Source organism: Fukomys damarensis, unplaced genomic scaffold, assembly GCF_012274545.1.
Source record: "Fukomys damarensis isolate Sample0158 unplaced genomic scaffold, DMR_v1.0_HiC HiC_scaffold_6, whole genome shotgun sequence".
Taxonomy (NCBI): domain Eukaryota; kingdom Metazoa; phylum Chordata; class Mammalia; order Rodentia; family Bathyergidae; genus Fukomys; species Fukomys damarensis.
In genome coordinates, this window is record NW_022900918.1 from 37801642 (window position 1) to 37825639 (window position 23998).

Genomic DNA, 23998 nt, shown 5'->3' on the forward strand with positions numbered 1-23998 from the left:
AATGGTTAGCAATTTCAATCTCAGACATATTAAACTTCAAGTTAGAATTGATCAGAAGAAAAAAAAAGAAGGTTGTTACATGCTAGTTAAGGGATCAATCCAAAAAGAAATAATGACTATAAATATTTGTGCATCAAATATTGGTGCACCTTTCTTCATAAAACAAAAGATCAAATAAATATGAATACAATCATAATGGAAGATCTTGACTTCCCTCTTTCTCTCAAAAAGAATGACAAACTAAACAAAAAGTCAATAAATATATATGAGAATTGAATCACACCATTGAATATAAGGACTTAATGGGTATGTAAAGAGTTTTCCACACCACTACGAAAAAGTGTATGCTCTTTACTGTTGCACATGGCACTTTCTTCAAAATAGATCACACGATAGTTCACAAAGCCTGCTTAAATGAATACAAAGAATTTAAATCATCTTATGTTATTTTACCTCATTACATCACTGTGCAATGAAAATAAAAATAAAAGAGAGAAGAAATTACAGAAAATACAGAGGCACCTGTAAAATTAATAACACTATTCTAGACAATCAATGTTTCTCAAAAATATCAAAAAGAAATAAAAAAGTCTTTTCTAGAGGTTAATGACAGTGTTTATATAAGGTAACAAAACTTCTGGACCATTATAAAAGCAGTCATAAAAAGCAAGTTCACTTCAGTCAATGCTCATGTTAGGAAAACTTAATGAATTCAATTAAATGACTTGTGAGAAACCTTAAGATACTCAAGAAATGACAATCTAAGCCTAAACCAAATTACGGATTGCAATAACAAAGATGAGAGTGAAAGTCAGTGAAACAAGTCTAAAAGAACAATCTAAAAATCAACAAATCAAAGAGTAGGTTTCTTAAAAGAATAAACAAAACACATAAACCTACAAATAGAGAGAGAAGACTCCTATCAATGAAATTAGAAATGATAAAGGTGAAACCACAACAGACAAAATCTAAATTCAAATGATAGTAACTTTTATGGATGATTATATTCCCTAAACTTGTAAAGTTTTGATGGAATTTCTAGACTCATACAAATTATCAAAAATTTTACAAGGAAAAATCAAAAATGCTAAACAACACAAGAACAAGTAATGAAACTGACACAGCAACAAAGAATATACCAATTAAACAATGTGCAGGGCCTGATATATTCACTGCTAGGATATAGGAAACCTTTAAATATGTTATATCATTTGTACTCCTCAAGATCTTCAAAGACATTGAAGAGGGCTGAAAATTTCCAAATTCATTTGTGGAAGCCAGGATCATTCTGATTCCAAAACCAAGTAAGACACAATTAAAGAGGAAAACTACGGGTGGGGAACTTAGCTCAGTGGTTCTGGCCCTTGCCTTGCAAGCACAAGGATCCAAGTTTGATTCCCAGTAACAAACATAAATAAACAAACAAACAAACAAACTGGCATCAAATGATTTTTTAAAAAGGAAAACTATAGGCCAATCTTCTTACAAACTTAGATGCAATAAATCTTCAAGAAGACATTAGCAAATAGAATACAGGATATTATCAAAAAGATCACATACGATGGAACTATCAGGTTTCACCTCAAACATGCAAGGATGTTTCAGCATAGGCAAATCAAGAAACACAATAACATAAACAGAAACATAAACAGAAGGATGATCAAAAGCACATGATCATATCATGACAGGCAGAAAAGACATTTGAGAACATTTAATACACCTGGATAGGAGCCTGGAGAAAACAAGTATAGAAGTACTATACTTGCATTTGATAAAAGCTATTTATGAGAGACCAACAGGTAGAATCATATTAAATGGGAAATATCTAAAAGCATTCCCTCTAAAGTTAGGAACAAGATGAGAAAGCCGACTATCACCATTTGTGTTCAACAGTGTACTCAAAACATGAACCAGTGCAATCAGGCAAGAGAAATAAATGAAAGGATACATATAAGAAAGAGAATTTACATTATCATTATTTGCAGATGACTACATAAAAGACCCTAAAAGTCCACCAGTAACTCTTAGAATTAATAACCAACTGCAGCAATGTAGCAGGGTACAAAATGAGAGCACAATTCAACACCATTTATGAACACCAACGACAACTTAATGAACGGAAATCATGAAAACAATACCATTCAGAGTAGCAACACGAAACATTAAATACCTGAAAATTAATCAGACCAAGGTAATAAATGACCTCTACACAGAAAACTATAGAATTCTTAAAAAAAGGAGATTTAAGAGGGCATCTGAAAATGGAAAGATATCTCCGGCTCCTCGATATTCAAAACCAATATTGTCAAAATGCCTACACACTGCAAACTGTTATGCAGATTCGATGCAGTCCCAATCAAAATATAAATAGCATACCTCACAGATCTAGAGAAATCCAATCATAAAACATATATGGAATCAAAAGAGTCACAGAATAGCAAAAGCAATCTTGAATAACAACAGCCAAGTAGGATTTATGATGTTACCTGAGTTCAATATATACCAAAAAGCCAAAGTAATAAAAACAGCATGGTACTGGCAAGAATACAGATATGACCATGTGGCCATCATCCCAGAATGTACAACTGTCGCGAGCCGTGACATCAGGATCCTGCCAGCAGGTCCTAAACCTGAAAGGACAAGGACAGAGAGACGGGAGACACCTTTCTTCTCAAGTTAGTTAGTTGCTTGCTTGCTTGCTTGCTTGCTTGCTTGCTTGCTTGCTTGCTTGCTTGCTTGCTTGCTTGCTTTATTACAGAACCTCTTCCTTTTATACTCTCCAGCTGCATGGGAGCGAGGGCTGCACGGGAGCGAGGGAGCGAGGGTACCGCCCACACATTCCAGAGGGAAACAATAACAACCATTATGGGTTACATCTGCTACCAGCTGAACTCACCCGTGGCTATGGGCGAGAGCACGTCCGTGCCAGCGAGGTGACTCAAAGTTCAATCATGGCTAGGCCTGTGTCAAGGCTCACCATAATGGCTCGCCATATACAACCATGGACTGAGACAATGGATTTGCTGCAAGCAACACAATGTGACACCCCCGCTGAGAGCCACGCAAAGGCTATTTCTAAAGTAACTCCCCTCACAGGCGATGGCCCTCTGACCTGTGAGACTTGTGGAGGTCACAAGACCTGATATACGACCCGCCGATGAGATCCAGGAGCAAGCAGGCCCCAAGAACAACCGCAGCTCACCCTGATGCAGACCTTCCTAACAAAGAAGGGAGAGATGCAGGGGAAAGCAATATTAATTATGCCAAAAGTACCAAGCGGTGCAGGCTGTAAAACCACGACTGGCTTGTTTATAAAAGTGAGCCCAGCTGAAGCTACGTGTCCAAGTCAGAGTAACTCATACCACACAAATTCAATTTCTGCAACTAAAATCTTTTTCTTTTTTTTTGTATTGGGGAATGAACAGAGGACCTTGCACTTGAAGGCAGGCAATGGTAACACTGAGCTAAATCTCCAGCTAAAACATTCTTAACTAGGACAATGTCCTAATTATAATCATATATTTTGTCTATTGTGTTGTCTTCTTTTATAAGCTTTGTCTGCATTACTTCCCATAGAAATTGCATGCAGTCCCACCCTTCCACATAGCTTGCTTTTTCCCCAGTTGATTACTAATAAAATTCAGTTGCTTGGGCTGACCAATGCCTTTTCTAATTAAGCAGCATTGGCTGTCCTTGAACCCTGATTTCTCTTTCTCTCTTAGTTCTGTCTTCTAGTATAGCTTTTTCTCAGGCTTACACCATAGGCCCAAGCAGATCAGAACCCACTGCAGAGAAACCCTCTGCAGAGGTCTCTGATGAAACAGAAGAGAGGTTACAGAAATATCCCCAGACAAATTCAGCTATTTGATCCTTGAGAAAGGGCCCAAAAGCATATATTGGAGTAGAGATTACCTACTCAACAAATGTGCAAGGAGAGTGGGATATCTTTTCTCCTGAAGATTGAAACTAGTTACTTATCTCTTACCATGCTATAAATTAAAACCAAAATTGATTAAGACTATACACATTAAAGCAGAAACATTGACTCTCCTGAAAGATAACATAGGCAAAACACTTATGTGATATAGGTGTAGGGAAGGATTTCCTAAACAGAAACACATTCACTCAATAAATAACAGCAAAAATCTATAAATGTGATTACATCAAATTAAAAACTTCTGTATAGTAAAGGGTTCAATCAATAGAGTAAAAGGACAAACTTTAAAACAGAATAAAAACTATTTTTTGCTGGATATTCCTCAAAGGACTAATATCTAGAATGCATAAAGAACTTTCAAAAATTAGACTACCTAAAATAAAAGACCCAATTAAAAAATGTTAGTGAAAATACTGTGGAACCTTGACTTATAAATTCAATTAATTCACAAGTGATGGTTGTAACTCAAATTATAACTTGTTTGTTCTGGAAGCCTGCTTACTTATATGTTGAGCTCTTTTCCCATGCAATGGACCCTTGACTTACAAACTCAATTCATTGTAACTCAAGTTGGTCAGTGAAGACACAGGCTCCTCTACATGGCCTTTGAAGTCTCTCTCCTGCACATAGGCAGATTTTAGTGTCCTTACAGAGACATTGGCCCAGGATTTCTCAATTAACCCCACACATTAAAGGATGTTGTAATGTTCCTTACAGAATTCTTTAAGGGATAAATTTATATCTGAGACCATCAGCATGAGCAGCTAACATTCAGGTCATAACTCAAGGCTTTGTTTATGAGTTAAAACTAGAATTGCAGTCATAACCCAAGCTGTTTTTATTTCAGGCCAGTTGTAACTCAAGGGTTCACTGTACATCGCCACTTCTTAAGAGAAAGAAGTACCAATGCCCAACAAATACATTAAAAAAGATTCAATGTCTATGGAAACTAGACAAATAGAAATTATAACAATGCTAAGATTCCATCTTATACCAGAAAGAATGGCAACCATTAAACAATCAAAAAAATAACAAATGCTGGTGTGGTTGTACTGAAGAAGGAACCTCTTACATTGTTGGTGGTAATGTAAACTAGTATAACCATTATAGAAATCAGTATGGAGTTTCCTCAAAGAACTAAAATTAGAAATTCCATGTGATGCAGCAATATTCCTTCTAGGTATCTTCCCCAAAGAACTCATATATATCATGTGACAGCAATACGTACATACAAATGTATAGAGCAGCACATTCATAGCAGCCAAATGCTGGAAGCAGACTATATACTGCATATCCATCAACAGATGACTGGGTAAGGAAAATGCGATATCCATACATAATACAATACTATTTCCCTGAAACAAAGAACAAATTTAAGATTTTTGTAGGAAAATAGATGCACCTGGTACATATAATGTTGCGTGAAATAGACACACAAGTTTAAATACCATATAGTATAGAGACAAAGTACAAACAAGGAAACACTAAAGGATAGCTAGAAAAAAAGGATAGCTAGAAGGGTCGAGAGGATCAGTCTCTTGCAAAGAGGAAGGGATCCAAGAGTACATGGGTGAGCCCAAAGAGGGAAGATAAGGGGATGCAAGTAGAATGAAGGTATGTCGTGTATAGGAACCTAATAACCTTAGTGAATGTATAAGTTTTATGTTGAATAGATGAGATAAGATTAGTAATGTCAACAAGAATGCAAATGGGGCAAGGAGATTTAAACAAAGGGGGAGGAAAGCTGGAGGAAAGGGGCAGAAATTTAGAAAAAGAATCAAGTGCATGTACTCATCCCAAACCGGAGGTGAGTTGCATGCCCTGGAAACACGCACTAGTGAGGACAGACATTTCTGAAACAGGGCTGACTGGCCTTGGATGGTGTCTGTGAACCAAGAAGTGCTGCTGCTTGAGGGAGAGAGCTGCAGACCATCGCTAAGTTCATGAGGGCCCATTCTACTCACTGGAGAGCTACAGAGACCACACAAATACCATGGCATGCATGCATTGGTGACATGGAAGGTTAAAATGTATGTAGCTAAACAGTTAATTTTGTTTTTTGTAGACTATTCCAGATAATGCGGTAACGTTTAAAACATCTTGGGTCCAACTGAAGAGGGCATGGAAAAGAAACGTGGAGAAGTGATGAGACCTTGTATTAGGTGTTACACTAAAAAGTACTTGTCATAGGGATTACACATTTCTCCGTACATTTGACTTACCAACAGAAATGTTCATACACCCAAATGTAATGCAATAGAAATGTAATGAAGCGGAACATTGTCTTAGGGGAGATATTTTTAACAGAAAATACAGGATACATTATATGAGCTAAAACATAAGCTAATAGGAAAGCTGCATTTGAAAAAAATTGCGAATTATCACGTGATTTTACACACATTTGACAGTTGCACTAGGCAACGTAATGATACGGTTCTTTCAAAAGTCAGAACTCTGTCAAAATCTGTTTCTAGAGAAAATTATTAGATTTTTATGGGTAATTCATCTACTTTCTATGCATATTGCTTAGTGATTTTTCAAATATCTTGCAAGAGATCATACTCAAGATATTCTTAATATTTTAATAGATATAAATTATCTTATTGAATCTCAAAAAATTGAGTCAAGCAGAATCACATGTTTTACTTGACACAGAGATGGGAGTATTAGAAAATCAGATACTTGTTCACCCTTTCTTGAAAATGTGTTTCCTCCAAGTAATTTATTTTTTGGCTACAAAGAAAAGGAAGAATTTTTAAACTGTAGGAAAACATCCATTTTTCAGTTCTTGGTACTTCTTTCTTATGGGTGAACAAGAAATTGGCCTAAATCCAATTCATAAGAAAATTGTGAATTACCCACTACAGGCCAGTAAGTTAACTTTTAAATGTTCAGCTGAGTAGATTAGTAAACCTGGCATATTGGCGCAACCTACAATATGCTGAAACACCAAAAAAGACTTGCAATTTCTTGTCTTCATAATTGGCATATTTATATCCATTGTCAGTATTCCATCAGTCTGTGCAATTGACTTACCTATAAGTTTACTAACTTAAAATCTCCCAAGTAAATGTTCAAGAGCATTTCTTCATAATTTCTGATAATAAATTCACAAGCTGTTCTATATAATTCTGAAGAAACCTGACTTCCTTAGATTATTTATATGATTGATTGTATTTATAAAAAAATAAAGTCATACTTTCACATAATTATAGAGCTGGAAAGACTTCCCAGAGTTCATAATCAATTTGCTAATTTCACTGTGGAAACAATTCAAAGAACTTCAAAGGCAATGCCCTGCATTACTGAAAGTTAATGATAAGGGTACCTCTGGGACCTGTATTTCCCAATTTCTGGGGCAGAACAATCTCTTTAAAGACACAACAGGTCTCCGTGGCCCCTTGACTGTACCTACAGGGACCCTCAGTGTGAAAGTAGTAAGATGTAAAACTTTTAAGTGTTGTAATTCCAAAAGTCTGTTTTATGCAGTTTTATGGAAGAAAACTGGGAATGTTAGGCTTCTCAATAACTATTTGCAAATATGTGATTGTGTTTTAGTAAATTAATCGCTACTCTTCATGTGCACAGCATTTAATCCGGTACTGTTAGCATATATTTAATGCACAGCAAAGTTAGTGTATTTTTCACTTTAAATTACAAAGAATAATGGAAGAAGTGCCTGTAAATCTATGCTATAACCCAAAAAGGTGAATATCCTACTGATTGGGGTGTGATTTTGTACGTCCCTCTTATCCCATGTCAGGCCTCACACGATGCATAACCATTTTCTTGAGCTTTCCATTGAGATTTTCCTCATCTTAGCGGGCCATTTTGCAACATATGTGTGGATGGTTAAGACATTTTTCTTCTTTGTCATCTTAAGCTTCACCAAATCGGCCTTGTATTCTATGTGGTCTTCTGAGAGTCGCTTTTACTAAACCCCTTCCTAAAATTTATCTGGGAATTTATATGTAGCTTTAGTCCACTTATCTTCACTGCTTTAAAATGGTCTGCTTTATTCATGTAAAGCAAATGATTTACTCTTTCTCTAACGAAGCAATACTCTAAAATACTTACACACGGCCCTAGACACACATGTGCAGATGCTGCTCTAGAGCGTATCTGTCTCAGGAACTTCAGGGTGTGCCCTGTGGACATGCCAAACTGTTTCCAGACATGACTGTACGGATTTATCTTCCCACAGCAAAGAGTGAAAAGTTCCTGCTGGTCATACGCTATCGAGTCTTTCACATTGTGCAACTCTTACTACTTGTCTACATTGCTGTGCTGCGAGTCACTCCTGACACGGTACCTCTTGATGCTGCACTGTCATTCCTTTCCGTAATGAAGAACCAAGATGGGCTTGCATATTCATTTCCTTTGCTGTGGAGTTAGTACTCGTGTCTTTTGACAAGAGTTGTATTTGGTATCGTTTTGTAAAACTTTGAATTCTTTTAATTTGAATTCTATCGGTACAATTTAGCTATTCATAACGATCCCATTCATCAGAGGAAATTCGTACCTGTATGTGACGTATCTTGGTTTTTCTCTTTTCCTATTCCCCGCCCCTCCCTTCTTTCGACTTGCTTATTTACATATTTTGGATTGTAATCCTACACATTGTCTATCCTGCAAATATCTTCTTCTAGCTCTTTAGTTTTTCAACTGTTCTTTATTGAACAGAAGCTCTGAATTTGAAGATCATTGTATTTATAATTCTGTTTATCTATATGCACATTTTGTCTCTGTGAAGGAAATCCTGTCAGAAAGGTATGATTTTACTTCCTTCAGTAGATGTGTGTGAGAGTGTGAGTGTGTATATGTGTGTGTGTGAGAGAGAGACACATGCATGACTTTCGGGGTTTTCTGCGTCGTATGAAATGTATCACTAATGCCTATCCTCCCATGAAGCTTGACTCCCAACCTGCCTGGACTAACAAGAGGGGGCGAGACGGTTGCACTGTGCGGTTGCTGCCCCAGTAAGAGAATAACCCACTGGGGAGTTCACAGCTGCATGGACTTAGCGGGAGGCAGGGAGGCAAGGGCAGGGCCTTGGGGCTAAGTCTGCTTCCTAGCCCTGCCTCTGTGGCGCTTCTCCTACGTGACTTTTCAGGTGTCACTAGTGAGCAGCTTTCCTTCCCTGCACCAGGCCCTTGCACCCTGATGTTTAACCCTTAGGAGTCCCTGATCACACACGGGACCACAGTAAACCTCCTTTGCGTTAAGCCGCAGCACTAAGTATTCTGTCCCATCAGTGGGGAAGTTGCCCCAAGCCACCATTTATTAAATAGGACCTACTGGGCCTCCTGCCATGTAGCGAAGTCCTCTACATACATTCTGGTTGCTCACTTGGTCTGCATCTGTTTATCCCCCTAGTTCCCGTATTTTTAAAATACTGGTTATTACTAGAGCATATGCTCTATAACTCCTCACTTGCTTCTTTCTCTTGATTATTTTCATTTTTATGCACATGTGGAGCTGAGCTTAACAACCCTTCATATTTGGACTTTTATAGGCTCTATTGGTCAGAGATATAAATGAGGGAGAATTTATAATTTTATGATGTTGATGCTTTCCTTCCAAGGGTAGGGTGCTTATTTTATATACTTATGCATCTTTTAAACAGACATCATTTTCTTCTCTCTCTCTCTCTCTCTCTTTTGTACAGTGCTTTTAAGACTTTTTTTTTCTTTAAGGGACAGGGCCTTGATATGTAGCTCAACCTAAACTCAGCCTTGAACTCACGATGTAGCCCAGAATGGTCTCAAACTCATGGTGATCTTTCTGCTTCACCCTCCTGAGCTCTGCTGGGACTACAGCTGTGTGCTACCATGCAGCTAAGACTTATTTTCAAGGGATTTGTTTTTTCATATTAATTATGTATATAATGTGGCTATTGTTTGTTTTTATTTTGTAATAGTTTCCTTGATGTATAATTGATACAGCATGGTTAAAATGCTTGACTGTTTTTAAATGTTTTAGTGAACAGTTATATTGAAAGTATTCAGATCTTTATATTGATATATATATATAGTGATTGATATATATATCAATAATTGATATATATACAGTGATTGTTATATATATATATCAATAATACATTCATATTACTGTTAGTAATACTCCTGGAGTATTTTTTGCATTTTAAAGTAGATAACCAAATTGCTAATATTTATTACTTGCTAATCGTTATGTCTTTTTTATGTTTTTTTTCAGTTGAAGATTTGCTAAGAAAATACGGATCCTTGTCTTGGTCCTGGTTTTAGAGGTATGGTTTTCCAAACTATCCTTCTAGAAGTATACAATTATTTTTAGTTGTTTGAAATTCACCATTTTTTCTTCTCTGTACATTTAAGGTTTTAATGTGTTCTGGAATATTTTCAATCATTTTATGTTCACATATTACCTTTCTTCCATTTTCTCTCGTATATCTAATGGTGATTTAAGTTAGGCCTTCTTGTTCCATCTTCAATATATTTTCATGATTCTTTCACATTTTCATTTCCTTATCTCTCAACACTTCATTTTGTTATGTATTTTATTGTATTTTCTATTTTTGCATTTTTCTTCAACTCTGATATGTTGGTTCAAATTTAAATATTTTAAGTATACATATAATTGTTATACCACGTACATATGCTCTTAAATTATAATTTATAAATGCATATACATATGAGACTCTAAAATTGCACTTATTTTCAGAATTCCTACCTGTTCATAATAACATCTGCCTGATCAATCTGAAATTGTCATTGCTTCGAAAACTATTTTATATACACCCTTCTAAGTTTTGTATTTGACAGTTCTAGTATTTTCAGCTGTGCCGAGATCAAAATTCTATTCGTTTATATTCACTCATTTACACTTGCTGCTCCCGGTCTTAGTGGCTGAAGATCTCACGCTTGGTGTTGCTTGATTAGGAAATCACTGCTTGCTCATAGGAGCTCTACGGGCCTTTGCTGGGGAATTTTTACCTAGAAAATACGCATTTGGAGCAGAGGTCGTGGAGTCCACTCCTCTGCAGTGTGGATCGCTCCTGCTCTGGAGCTTTGAATCCTGACTCTTCCCTAGCACATCTCGTGAACGCGGCTTCCTTGTTTCCACCTGGGACTCTTGGGTGTTGACTCTGTGACGTCATTTCTCTCTCGCAGCCCACTTTGCTTTCCTCCAAGCAGTTTTTCACCTGTGTTTTTTGAACTCACTTATTAAGGTTTTAGCCTAAATTTTCACATAGAACTTTTGCCTTGGGAACTATTTGGTTTGTTCGTTTGTTTGGTACTGGGGATTCAACTCATGACTTTGAGCCTGGGAAGGAGGCAGCAACACCACTGAGACGAATCTTCGCCCGCGCTATTTGGAATCAATCGTGAAATGCTACTTTAAAATTACATATAAGCAGTTTATCAGCCTACGTAATGACAGGGAGATTGAAATTTTACAATTTATAAATTGTAGTTTTCAATTTACATATGATAATTTGATGATTGAAATTTACAAATGATAGTGAAAAGAGCATTTTTTGAGGTTAGTATTGGGCCTTTTTTTATTGTATATGTTTCTGATACAAATAAATACACTCATCCTGAGGTAATGGTCTTGATCCATTTTTCTTCCTTTCCCATTTCCCTTCCCCTTCCCACTTAAATATACTTCATGACTAATGATTTCCATAACATGTTAAAGCTGTGTCGTTATTATCTTATAACCACGGGCAAGTAAACATTTTCACAATTGCAATGTTTACACATTGTTTGACATAATGTATGGTCAGTAAAGAAAACAAACATAAAAGTGTCCATATATTGTTTTTTCCTCTTATTGATATAACGCTTCACTGTCCTTAAAGGTTGGATGTAGTTATATGATTTAAAAAATAAACAATTTTGTTAAGCATTTTTAGTGTTTATAGATCACTGGATATGATTAGGTACCTCAGATGTGTCTGTCTGTGTGGTACTCAGATTTTGAAGGAACAAGAATTCCTCTGATTACATGGGCAACATGTAATCGATTGTCTTGAGATTGAATTTGCTGTTGGCAATAAATTTACCTTGTTTATTGAATAAACAAAATGCAAAATGTATATACATACATACATATTTTAGGAGTTTTAAATAAATAATTCCTGGAACATATTTAAGTAAAAAAAAAAAAAGTGTAGTTAAGTTGCTTTGTCATTACAATAAAATGAAAATATTTCTATATGCTTAGTAAGAAATACTTTTAAAGTGTACATTATTTTTTTCAAAAAGTCTTCTCTGAAGAAAACAAGTCCTGATCGCTCATTAAAGTGTCATTTTATATCTTATATGCTATAAAGAACTGAAAAAAAAGCTGTATGAACTTTGCTTTCTCCTCCATACTAATTTTAACCTAATATTGCAGAACTAATGCCAGCTGGGAGAAGCCTTGTGATCAATTCCAGCTGTCTCCCACATCAGGGTGCCCTGAATTATGGCAATGTTCTAAGAAATGAATCCTCAAACAAAATCCACCACATTTTACTACTTTTCCTGACTCCACATTGTGCCCATCTCCTTCTATCACAGGGGAAAAACAAAATAAAACTTATGACAACCTGAGTAATTTTCCTCCATTTTGACTTTATTTTTGAATCATAGATTCTGAAACTCATTTTGTATAGAATCGCTGGCTTTCTTGAACAATTTGCCAACTTGCTCATGGTTTGGGTTGTCTCCAAATTGATATGGATTTATTTGCAAATGTTTCCTAACTAGTCCTGTAATCTGGGTGCAGAGAAAAGTGTTTCTAGTTGTACCCAGTAGTGAAAGCAGCTATGCTAAGAAGTGACATTGACATTAGGTTCACGATTACAGTTAAGGCCTCGCTGTCATGAAGCAAGTGTAAGCGATAAGCATGGGTGTTTAAATGGGCAAATAGAGGACCCTAGAAAGATCACTTTATACCTGAGTTTGGAAAGACTGTGGTTTGAGGGGCAAAAGACCCATGTTATGGGATAAAGAGAGAAAATTTGGCAAGAACCAAGTTGGAATAGTATTATGGGCAACGTGCTAAGCTATCTGGTGATGGCAGGACATTGAAAAATTTTATTTAATGGACTACCATGACAACTGTGCTAAGGTAATGGCCATTCAGACATATGTTAATTAGAGGGGAGTGAGAAAGCAAATATAAGACTAGAAGCAGAAGGCCAGACATGATTAGCTGTAATGAGACTTTTTCAGCATTTACACTACAAAAGGGATTCTCCAGATCCCATTCTCTTTAAAAACATCGACTCATTCAATTACCTATGAGTTTGTCACTCTTTGCCACATCCTACAGAGAAAACGAAGCACCAAAGACGGAATACCATGCACGGGGTTACAAAGTCCCGCGGGAAAGCAGAACCCGATATCTGTCAGTGTACTGGGAAGTGCTTACTACTCCTCAACCAACTTTTATCACACACAGGCATCTACAAACCCTGCCTCTCCTTACCGCCCACCCGATGTCAGGCCCCTTCTTTCCCCGCTCCAGGGCAGCTTGCACAGCCACACTTGCCTTTCTGATCTGTGCCTTGTGATGTCACGTGGACAACTGACACATAAGCAATCTCCCCTTCATCCTGCAGAATCTTCTCAAACCTTACTCAAGAGTTCTACGTATATTTTACTCTTCCCCTTCCCTTAGCATTTTAATCACAACTTCATACTACTTTCCTCTGATTGAATTGTCCCTCTTCATCGTATTTTAATTGAATCTTTCTTAAGCCTTCACATCTGTGAAGAATTCACATCACTCTTATCAGTGAGAGAATTCTCCATTTCCCATCACCCACAGCTCAGGGCCACGAATACAGCTGCGTTTAACAACTCCTGCTGATGGACCTATTAGCAGGTCCTGGTTCAAAAAATGTTCCTTAAATTCTTCTTTGCCAGAGATTTCAGCAGTTTCTGGAAATAATGAGAAGACATGGGACAAGTTCCCAGAGCCACCGTGCGCTCTCTCCCCTCATGAGCAGGGACACAGAGCACATCCGGAAGAATTTAGGAGGCTCCTGTGTTTCTGGAGTTTGTGAGATGTGGCGGGAACACTGGAAAGGCCACAGGTACTTTCTGTTTTTGAAGAGAAAGTCACAGGGTGCTCTGGGCCTGTGTTTCTTTTGGGTCCTCTGGTTTTCCTCCTCCACTCCAGACACAGAACTTCCCTTTTCCTCTCTTGCCTGCTGAGGCTTCACTTCTGTCTCTTATTTATTTACTTTGCACTCGCTTTCCTGAAACAAGAAAGAAGGAAGAAATGGGTTGGGGGGGAGAAGATGGAGAGGAAAGGAATGGGGGAAAGAAAAGAAAGTGGACGAAAAGATAGAGAAAAGAAAGGGAAAGGATGGGAAGGAAAGAAAAGAGGAAAGAAGGGAAAGGAAAAATAACTAACCAGACTTTAGCAGTCAACAAATACCCTATTCCCTTTGGTCTGCAGGCTCCGGCGAGTTGTCGTTCCTTAAGATGTTCAATCTAAATTATTTCCTAATTCAGGGCCTGGACATTAGCTGCCATCATTACTTGTGACAGTTGCCATTCCTTCTTTCATTTTCCCTCACTCCTCGACAAATTACCCTTCCATCATCATTAACTTTCATTTTAATGTTAGTTCTCAGTGTTCAGTGGGAGCCTCACTGGGAGCAGGATGCAGGTAGAGTTCGGACTCTAACTCTTCGGCTCAGGGTGGTGCTACAGTTACCACAGCCGTCCCGTCTGAGTGATAGAACACTAAAAGGAGCTAAAATAGGCTCCCATAAATGTAATCACAGGGTCTTGAGAATAGAGACCACCCATATCACAAATTAACTCGCAATGAGTTAATGTAAGATGGTACAATTCCTAGAGCATAATGCAGGAGAAGCCTAAGCATCTCTATGATTGCAGTTTTTTAGCTAAAACACAAAATATTCACTGAAACAAATGACTGGTAAGTTGGACTTTATTAAAATGGATGTCTTGTGAAATATAATGCTAACGTAGTGAGATGCCAGGCCACAGACTGGAAGAAATTAGTTTGCGCAAAAAAAAAATGTATCTTAGAAAAATCTGTTCACTGAGGAACCTGGAAAAGCTGTTGCTGCTATCGATGCATAACATACTTTTATTAGCCTTTATATCTATCTATATCTATCTATCTATCTATCTATATATATATATATAAATTGAAATTTGGGAAACTTTAATGGTGCTGCCAACTTTGGAAAAAGTCATCCCAATTTACTGTGTTGAGTTGGCATTGTACAGAAATGGACAACCATATTGGTCTAGAAATGTTAATTTATTTTTATTTTTATTTTTATTTTTCCATGTGTACAGGGGTAACACATCGTACTAAATATGTAAGGTCATATCTACGTGGGTTTGATTACAGAAACTAATAAAGTATTCTCTAAATAGTGAAAAAAGAATAAGATAAGACTATAAGAGTGAGAAGCAATTTAAATATGTTCAGGGACCATTTTCATCTCCAGAATTAAGGATTATTTTGATGTTACATCATTGCCTTTTCTCTTTTACTTTCCTTTTTAGTTTTATTTTAGGATTCCCTATTTTTAATGTTCATACAGAGATTTCTTTAACTGAAATACCGAATAGTTTCTTTGGTGTGAAAAACTATAATAGTACACAGGATCCTAATGAGAAGGGTGGGGGAGAGGTAAATAAGGGAGAGGAAAAAAATATGAGAAACTGAAAAAATGGAAATAAAGTGTTTTTAAATGGGGAGGGGAGGAGGGGGTGAAGGGAGGGCAGGGACAAGGGGGAAAAATGAGAATCAAGACCTATTATGTAAAGGTATAGAATCCCAATGATGAATGTAATTGTATTGTATACCTAGATTGTACCAATAACCTCAATAAAAAGAAAAAAAAAAGGAAGAAGAAAAAAAATCTGTTATGCTCCACAAAGAAGCCTTAGAACTCAACAATAAGACAACAAGCAATCCGACTATGCCACCCCCAAAGAAGATAGCTACAGCGATGGAGGAAAACCCAAACTAAAACAAGAAGAAAAAAAAATCTGTTATGCTCCACAAAGAAGTCTTAGAACTCAACAATAAGACAACAAGGAATCCGACTATGCCACCCCCAAAGAAGATAGCTACAGCGATGGAGGAAAACCCAAACTAAAACAGAAAGAAGATATTATAGCTCTCTGGGAGTGGCCCCAGCCCACAGCACTGCCACCAAATATCAGGAAAATTTGGGCAGCGGGACTTGATCTATTTCTGATGAGGAAGTGAATGGTACAACTGCTTTGGAGGACAGTTTGGCACCTTCCTCTAAAACACAACACGCTTTTACCATGTGACCGAGCCACTGAACTCTGCACATGTACTCAAAGCATTTAAAAACTTATGTGCAGGGGCTGGGATGTAGCTCAGTTGTACCACACCTGCCTCAAAAGAGCAAGGTCCTGAGTTCTATTGCCCATACCGCGACCACCATCAACAAGAACATCAATAATAAATTTCTGTCTACGCACAAACCTATGCATTGATTATTATAATAGCTTTATTCATCGTTGTAAAATCATGGAGGTGGCCAAGATGTCCCTCACTAGGAGAATGGATTAATAAATTATGGTACATCAAAATAACGGAATAATTACTTAGTCCTGAAAGGAAAGCAATTAAAGCTGCTCTTATAACAATAAAGTCTTAAAACCACACAAGTATAACTGATGCATAGAGCCCTCACCAGACACCAGGCGGCTCTCTTTCTTCTGATTACAGAAGTGTATGTACATTTGTACCTAGCCATATAGATAGCGCCTGTGCAGTTAATATTAAAATAGATGTACGCTTACATTTACTCAGTTATTTTCTACTCAGTCTTCTCCCCAGGCACAGAATCCTGATTCAGATTTTCAGTTTTATTTGAGGATACTTTATGGGTGTGTGTTTGCAGTGTGTAATGGCTGCGTGTTTGCAGGATGCAGTGGTAGCGTTGGTCGTGTGGAGTCGGTGCACATACTTCACACATTTTATGTCTCTCACGGCTTTCCTTTCTCCTCCCTGTTCCTTTCCCTCCATTTCCTGGTCCCCTTCCCTTTGGCAGACATGCCATCCCTCTGTTTCCTGCTCTCGATCTTTATAATCCCTGGTACTAAGAGAAGGAAGCTGGGGCAGGCGCATTCGGTCACTTTCCGGGAGTCACAAGTCTGCTGCAGGAAGCGCTGGGGTCACAGGGTGGTGGCTAGTGGTCAGGATGCCATGGTGGCTCCTAAGCTCTCAGACCAGGTGTGATCTGCCAGACCAGCGACCCCACTAGGTCATGTGAGTCCCCTAGGTGGTTTACTTTAAACACACGTTCACTCGAACGTCTGTGCTATCCTTGGTGCACAGTCTCCCTGGTACAGGGTTCCCACTCCAAGCCACAGCGCAGATAAAGCTGCAGCCACTGTGCCACTGTTCAGACCTTGGAAGCCAAGAAGGCACTGGCCTCACAGCAAGAGCCCAGTGCTAAAGGCGGCCCTGCAAACACGCTTCTTCTCCTCTTTGAGTTTTATTTAGGACAGAATAGAAAACCTTATTATATAAGACTAAATATAAAGTGATACTTCCTTAAAAGTGCCCTTGAGAAAGTCACCTTGCATCTTGTATTACGAGACACTTTTTAATGATTTTATTTTGAACCACAAAGTACAGTTTAGGAGAAAACAGTGGCCTGGAACAACCTCAATCAGTGCTAGCTGGCAACACTTAGAGAAGCGACCTGCAGCGATCGGACAAAGGAGACAAGGAAATTGGCTATTGGATTTTCATTATGTTTTACTCGAGAATGACCTCATGACTGCAAGCACTGGATTCTATAATAAACAAGTACTTTATTTTCATAGGTATGAAATAAATACAGTAAACATTGTATTCCCATTACGGAGCATTAACATTCAGAGAGCAAACAAAAACAACAATTTCCTTAATGTTTTTGAAAATGTATTTCTGTATCAAGATTTAGTTTCCAGTAAAAGCACCAGCCATGGGTCCCAAACTGTGGTCCCTCCACACCGCTGGTCTCTACTTTGTTACTTCATATTCCCCAAAGGAATACTGTGTTTGGCTTTTCCAAACCCAGGATTCTCGGCACTTGGTTTGTTTAGGATACCCCAGTTATAGGATAATTTGGCTTGGTGATGCATTCTTTTGGAATATGCACAAGATAAAATACAAGGTTATGAGGCAGGGTCTGATTCCCTCTGAGCCTGGTGGCAAGCTCTCTGAGTTTCTGGCAGAAGGGCAAGCTATACTTTCAGTGGTTTCCCATGTTCATTTGACTTCTAGCTGACAAGTGCAAAGGGAGGCCAGAGCTAGTGTGCAAGTTCATACAAGAAGCTTCTTTAATGATCCCAGCAATAATCCTAGTCAAACCGGAAACTACATCAGTGGGATGTGTCTCAGAGTGACGGTGACCCCGTTTATTTTTTTTTCAACATTCTAACCTGTGAAGGGAGAGTAACAGGGAAGAAACGAGAGAGCATACGCTGGAAGAAAAATAAATAAGGCTTCATTCTTCACTTGTGCAGCTGTTGGTTCAACTTATAAAAATGTGGAAATTTGAATGGAAACCAGTATCATTCTGGCTGGGTTACAAACGGGAATCCTATTAGATATTTACATTGACACTTAAACAGGGAACTGGGAGCGTGGTTCCAGAATTTACAAATTTTGGTTGCACGGTTGGTGGTTGATCGACTAATTGTCAGTTTGAGTGGAAATGCCAAGCTGAAGGAAAGCAGCATGGTTCTGGGCGTGGAAGACACACTTTAAGAAGGATTGTTGTCCAAATGTGTAAAAGGAGAATGGGAGGGAGGATTTCAAGGTGGTTTTCTTTGGAGGAGCTTCCTTGTGACTGCTTTTCTTCAGAGGCGGCTTGGAGGTATTTTTATTCAAAAGTGCTTCGGCTGTTTTCCTTCTTTGGGGGAGCTTCAGTACTCATCTTCACCTTGGATGTCCTTGCCTGGCTTCCCGTGCAGACCCCTCAACATCTGACCCTAGAAAGCAGTGACTAATACACACAGACACTCTGAAGGACTGGCATAAACATGACTGGACTGAACAGAACCACTCTCAAAAAGAAAGTATTTAGAAAAGGGAAGAGAACGTGGAGCCGAGTGTTGGAAAAAATCATGGAGATGTCCTGGGGGAGTCAGCACAGGGGAGTAGAAGAGAGGTGCCTGCCAGGCAGAACAAAATGCAAGCAATTGAGGATCTCTGAAGGTCTGGAGGTGAGAGCAGGTTTGGCTATTATTTGATGACTATTCCTGAAAGAGAGCTCAAAGCCGAGAAAGGTGAAAATATGGACATGTTTGGAGAACTTGGTGAAAACATATTTGGGGAGAGGACAGAGGTGGATCTTTTGTTCTGGTAGAGCCATAGGGAGAGACCTCAGACAGCAACTTCACCATGCTTTGTTGAAGAAAGGTGAACAGCATTGGAAGGGAAAATAATGCAAATTGAAGAGGTCTTTCTGTGTTATTGCTCTTTTCAAATGTTAATGACATTGGGCCATGTGCAAGGACTGATGAGAAAAACATGATGAAGAGCAAGAAATAAGAGATGCAAAAGAGAAATTGATAATTGTAGAGAGAGATGTAAAGCTAATGTTGCCAACACTTCCATCCCATGGCACTTCCTCAAAGCTGGGTGTTCCTCTGAGCCCTAAAAAGGATGAAAAGGCAAGCACAGGACAGCCCTGACCTCTCTGCAGTCCACTGGGAATTCATGGAAGAGATATGAGCTACCTCCCCTGGGAAGTGGCTTCTCACAAGGGGAAGAAAAAACTGTGGGCAGAGTAGATGCATTGTGTAGTTGAGGAAAAGCAAGAGGTCGGAGAAAAGAGGTGGATTAAAGTCACTTGTTGCACATTTAATTGTTAGAATTCAGTAATCAAGATCTATTGTATTCATGCACATCCCACATAGCCTTCTGAGAGGCTTCCTGACAAACTTGATGAGACATAAATGCAAATCTGACACCTTTTACTGAAGCTAGTGAGACATGGTGTTTCACATTGTCATGGATGCATGACAATTACATGTTATAGACACAATGCTGGTAAATTGAGCTTTGTGTACCCAAGTTTCTGTGCAGAAACCCCCAAAAAAACCTATTAGAGACAGGATAATAGGGAAAGAAGAGAATAACAGAAGAATATAGAACCTAATAGGTTTCTTCTTGGCATAAAAGCTGACCAGGTTCTTAGGCCCAAATCTGTTGTGGGCAATTATGCAGCAGCTAGAATATGACTTTCCAGTCAACTGAGAACCAGTGTCTCAGGGACCCTTGTGGGTTAGTCCAGGAATTCATGTACAAGTTGATGCTTTTACACCTTGCACAACAGACTGAGCAAAAGCATGCATGAGCTCTACTCTCAGTTTATAGATCAAATACATTCTCACTTCCCCCTCTCAGTGTAAACCACCTCTGATTAACACTTTCGTATACTCTAATTCTAACCATTGCATTAGCAACACAGAATCACACTAGTTTCTAGAAAGGTATACGTCTACAACAACATAGTATTTCAAGAGAGAATTAAGGAGCAGTTGCAGTTTCAGGAATCTAATTTCAGGCTGCAAAAATTTGACTGGAGATGTGGGCAAGCACTACAAATTGGGCTCCTTCATGAGAGCCTGCACCTCCAGGGTCCTCGCACCACGGAACATACACCAGGTGAAGAGCGAAGCCCTCAGAGTGAGATGTGCATTCAGCTTTGCTCTTTCTTTGTAAATGTAGCCATTCTTTTCTAGTTTGTATTGCTTTACATCAGTGAAGAATTCCTAACCCCTGTCTTTGTGCATAAATTACAAACATGTGACATTGTATGGCTTGCTTTCTTTCCTGTTCCATTCCAGATGTTGTCTAGATACTGTAGAGATTTTGTTGTAGTTTATCTGAAAAGAAGACCGGGGGAGGGGCAGAGAGAGACAGAGAGAGACTGAGATAGAAAAGACTATGGAACCTACTGTAATTTCTCTGATTTTGGGTATTCAAGCGAATAAATATTTCTACACTGCAGTGTTAAAATACTGTCATGGTAAGGCACACCTGAAGAAATTGGTAGTGTGCCTTTACAGCTCACTTTAGTTATACACACACACACACACACACACATATATAAACATATATATGATCCACTTTACTGATACATTTTTTTAAAGATTTGACAATTCTCTATTTTTCCTTCATAATCCCAGTACTACCTAACACTGATGATGTGTTCATTCAAATGTGTTGAAATAAATAAATGTTAAGCTAGTGGAGAAATTAAAACAAAAATTTAAACCTTTCTATCAGCATGGAGATTAGTAATATATATTCCCCATGTATGAAATTCATGGTATTACCTTTTAGGATCATTGCGTGTTTTCTAAAATACTTTTATTTCCCATTCCTAATGTTAATATGTAATTTTAATAGGTAATCCTTGCAAATTACTTTTTCTAACATAGTGTGTAAATTTGCATTGCAAATACAAGCTCTTGTATAACTCTTCAGAACTGCCCTAGGATCTAGTGACCAAAAGGGAGGGAGAGGTTGCAAGCAGCTCAGGATTGCCCATGTTTGAAACAACCATGGGTTTGCGAGAAGTGCTACCTTCATCAAGACTACGTGCGAAGCACATCAGCCCTCCGCCACGGAACGCCACGCTAACACAATCGTGCCTTCCTCCCTTCCATGGTGCTTGCTTACGGATTTGGACTCGACTCATAACCTTGTCGTTTACATCGGTAGAATTTAAACAGAGCTGCCTGTGCCGCCAGCAGAGCCCACACGAACGCTCATTCTCCAGATGAGAAAGAAATAAGCAACTTCATCAGTTTTGTTTCCTGTTAATAATTTAAAATCCAAATTCTTCATCCTCATTTTAAATAAGCAATCTTTTAATGTGGAGAAGAGTACACTGGCACGGATTTTGACTAAAATTATGAATAGCCTTAAGTACGCTCACAAGTTTAATCCATTATTTCAGTTCTAGGGTTTATTATAGAAAAATGGAAGAAGTAGTGAGAGCAGTTTTGGAAGAGCAATTGGACGTAACTTAACTGTGTAACTGAGGCCAACATACACACGGCCGATTTAAATTGCTCTTCCAGGGGATAAGAATAGTTTTCTCTTTTATTGGTATATTTATTACGTTACTGAAGAAACAACAACTTTGACAAAATTGACTTGCACTAATTAAGGAAGGCCAGGGATCTTCTTGAGTGGGAGATTGTACGCCTAGGATTCATGGGGACCCGAATTGGTCCACAGCAAAACAATCAATCCATCGAGCGATTCATCAAAATCTCAGAGTATCTCAACATTTATTTTTAGGATGAACGCACAAATGTCACTATTATTGTTCTTTGATTTCTCTGAATAATAAATGTAGTGCTTGCTGTGTCCTTATGATGTACACATATTATCAACTTTTAAAAAATGTGAGGTTTATGATGACTCAATATTCTCAGTGGAAGCCCTTAGACGTGTTGAAGGCAAACTGACATTGTGCACTGTTACGTGTCATTAATTCACACTTAGCCTATAGGAAGCAGAAGGATATAGGGTCAAAAGTGCACATTCACAAAACTAACTGATTTTGAAGACATTGACGTGCTACCTCTCACTATGGAAAGTTGGAGGATTCCTGTTATACATACATAATTGTGTTGTGATGTAAATATCATGAATATTCATTTGCAATATTGAAAGGATGTCTTTTTAAGGTTAGACTCTGGACCTGGGCTTTTTTTTTTTTCTACATATAAAGAAGTTTTCTAGGGGTATAAATAATTTTAAACAGATATTAGAAAATATGAAAGATAGGTAATGGCCTTAGTGGTATCTTAGAAATAAAAAGAGAAAAAAATGTGATGATAATCTTAATTGAATTGATAAAAAAAAATCAGTGAAAGTTTCAAGCAATCAGAACAGGACTGTTTTAGGAGACTGCAAGGATTAGAGAACACTCTGTGATAGGGTAATGCTAGGAGATGTCCTGGATTTTAACCCCAGAATGTGGACCTCGGCGAGTGCTCAGTCTGAATGCCTTTAAAGAAGGTTCCCGAATATGAGAAGGGACAGCATGGTCATTAATGTTACAGAGTGCGGTCAGCACGCCACACCCTTGGATGCTCCTGGACACACGCTATTCAATCACCAAAACAAGAATTAGAGGATGCTGTGGCTAAACACATTTGGGGAACGGGAGAGTAAAGAAAGTCAGAGAGGCCCTCCGCTCTCCCGGGTCACCCCTCCCTCCGCATCCTGGCCACTGTGTGGCCATCAGCTGCTACCTGGTCCAGCACGAAGCCCTTCTGAGGACATGTTCCCACCAGGTCCTCCCTTTCAAGTTCCTCCCATTGCCAGGTGTCTAAACCATGAACGTATTTACTGTATCTCAAAGAATCCCCATGTAGTATTCCCTTGGTCTATTCCAACTTATCAAAATTAAAATTATTCTCTCCTCGGTAAATGTCCCAGGGTTACAAATGGATCACTCCCCTCCTGATAGATCTGTTTAGTGTGGTTGAAACACTACAGAGTACACGTGTAAGAAACATTACAAGGTACCTTATTCATATGTCCAATTTTTAAATTTGTATCAACTAGAAATTAATTCATTTAAGTTATAAAAATTGTTTGTTCAAACAAATGCCTTCTGGTCACTCTCAAACTCAAAGTTGATGTGTTTGATAACTTTTGACAGTTATCCACTTAGGAAATCTCTTTCTCTATTAACCTTTTATTTTATCTTAGTGAATTCCAATGCAATCATCTATCACAAACTTTGAATTCCTTCATTCCCTCTACTTGTTTATGTTTTCATTATTAATAACACCCACCTGAGATGTCTGTCAAGTTCTTTCACCTTTACCTGGTGTGTAATTCATAACATATCTTTTCAAGGTAGAAACATTTATTGTGCCTAAATCATTCAATATCATTTCTCCGCTTTTAATTAATTGACTTTAATTAATTGTGGCCTTTTCATTCTATTTATTCTGCTGTTTCTTGGTGGATTTAGAAGATGTGAAAAATACATTTTGATAATTTACAAAAATATTTCCCCAG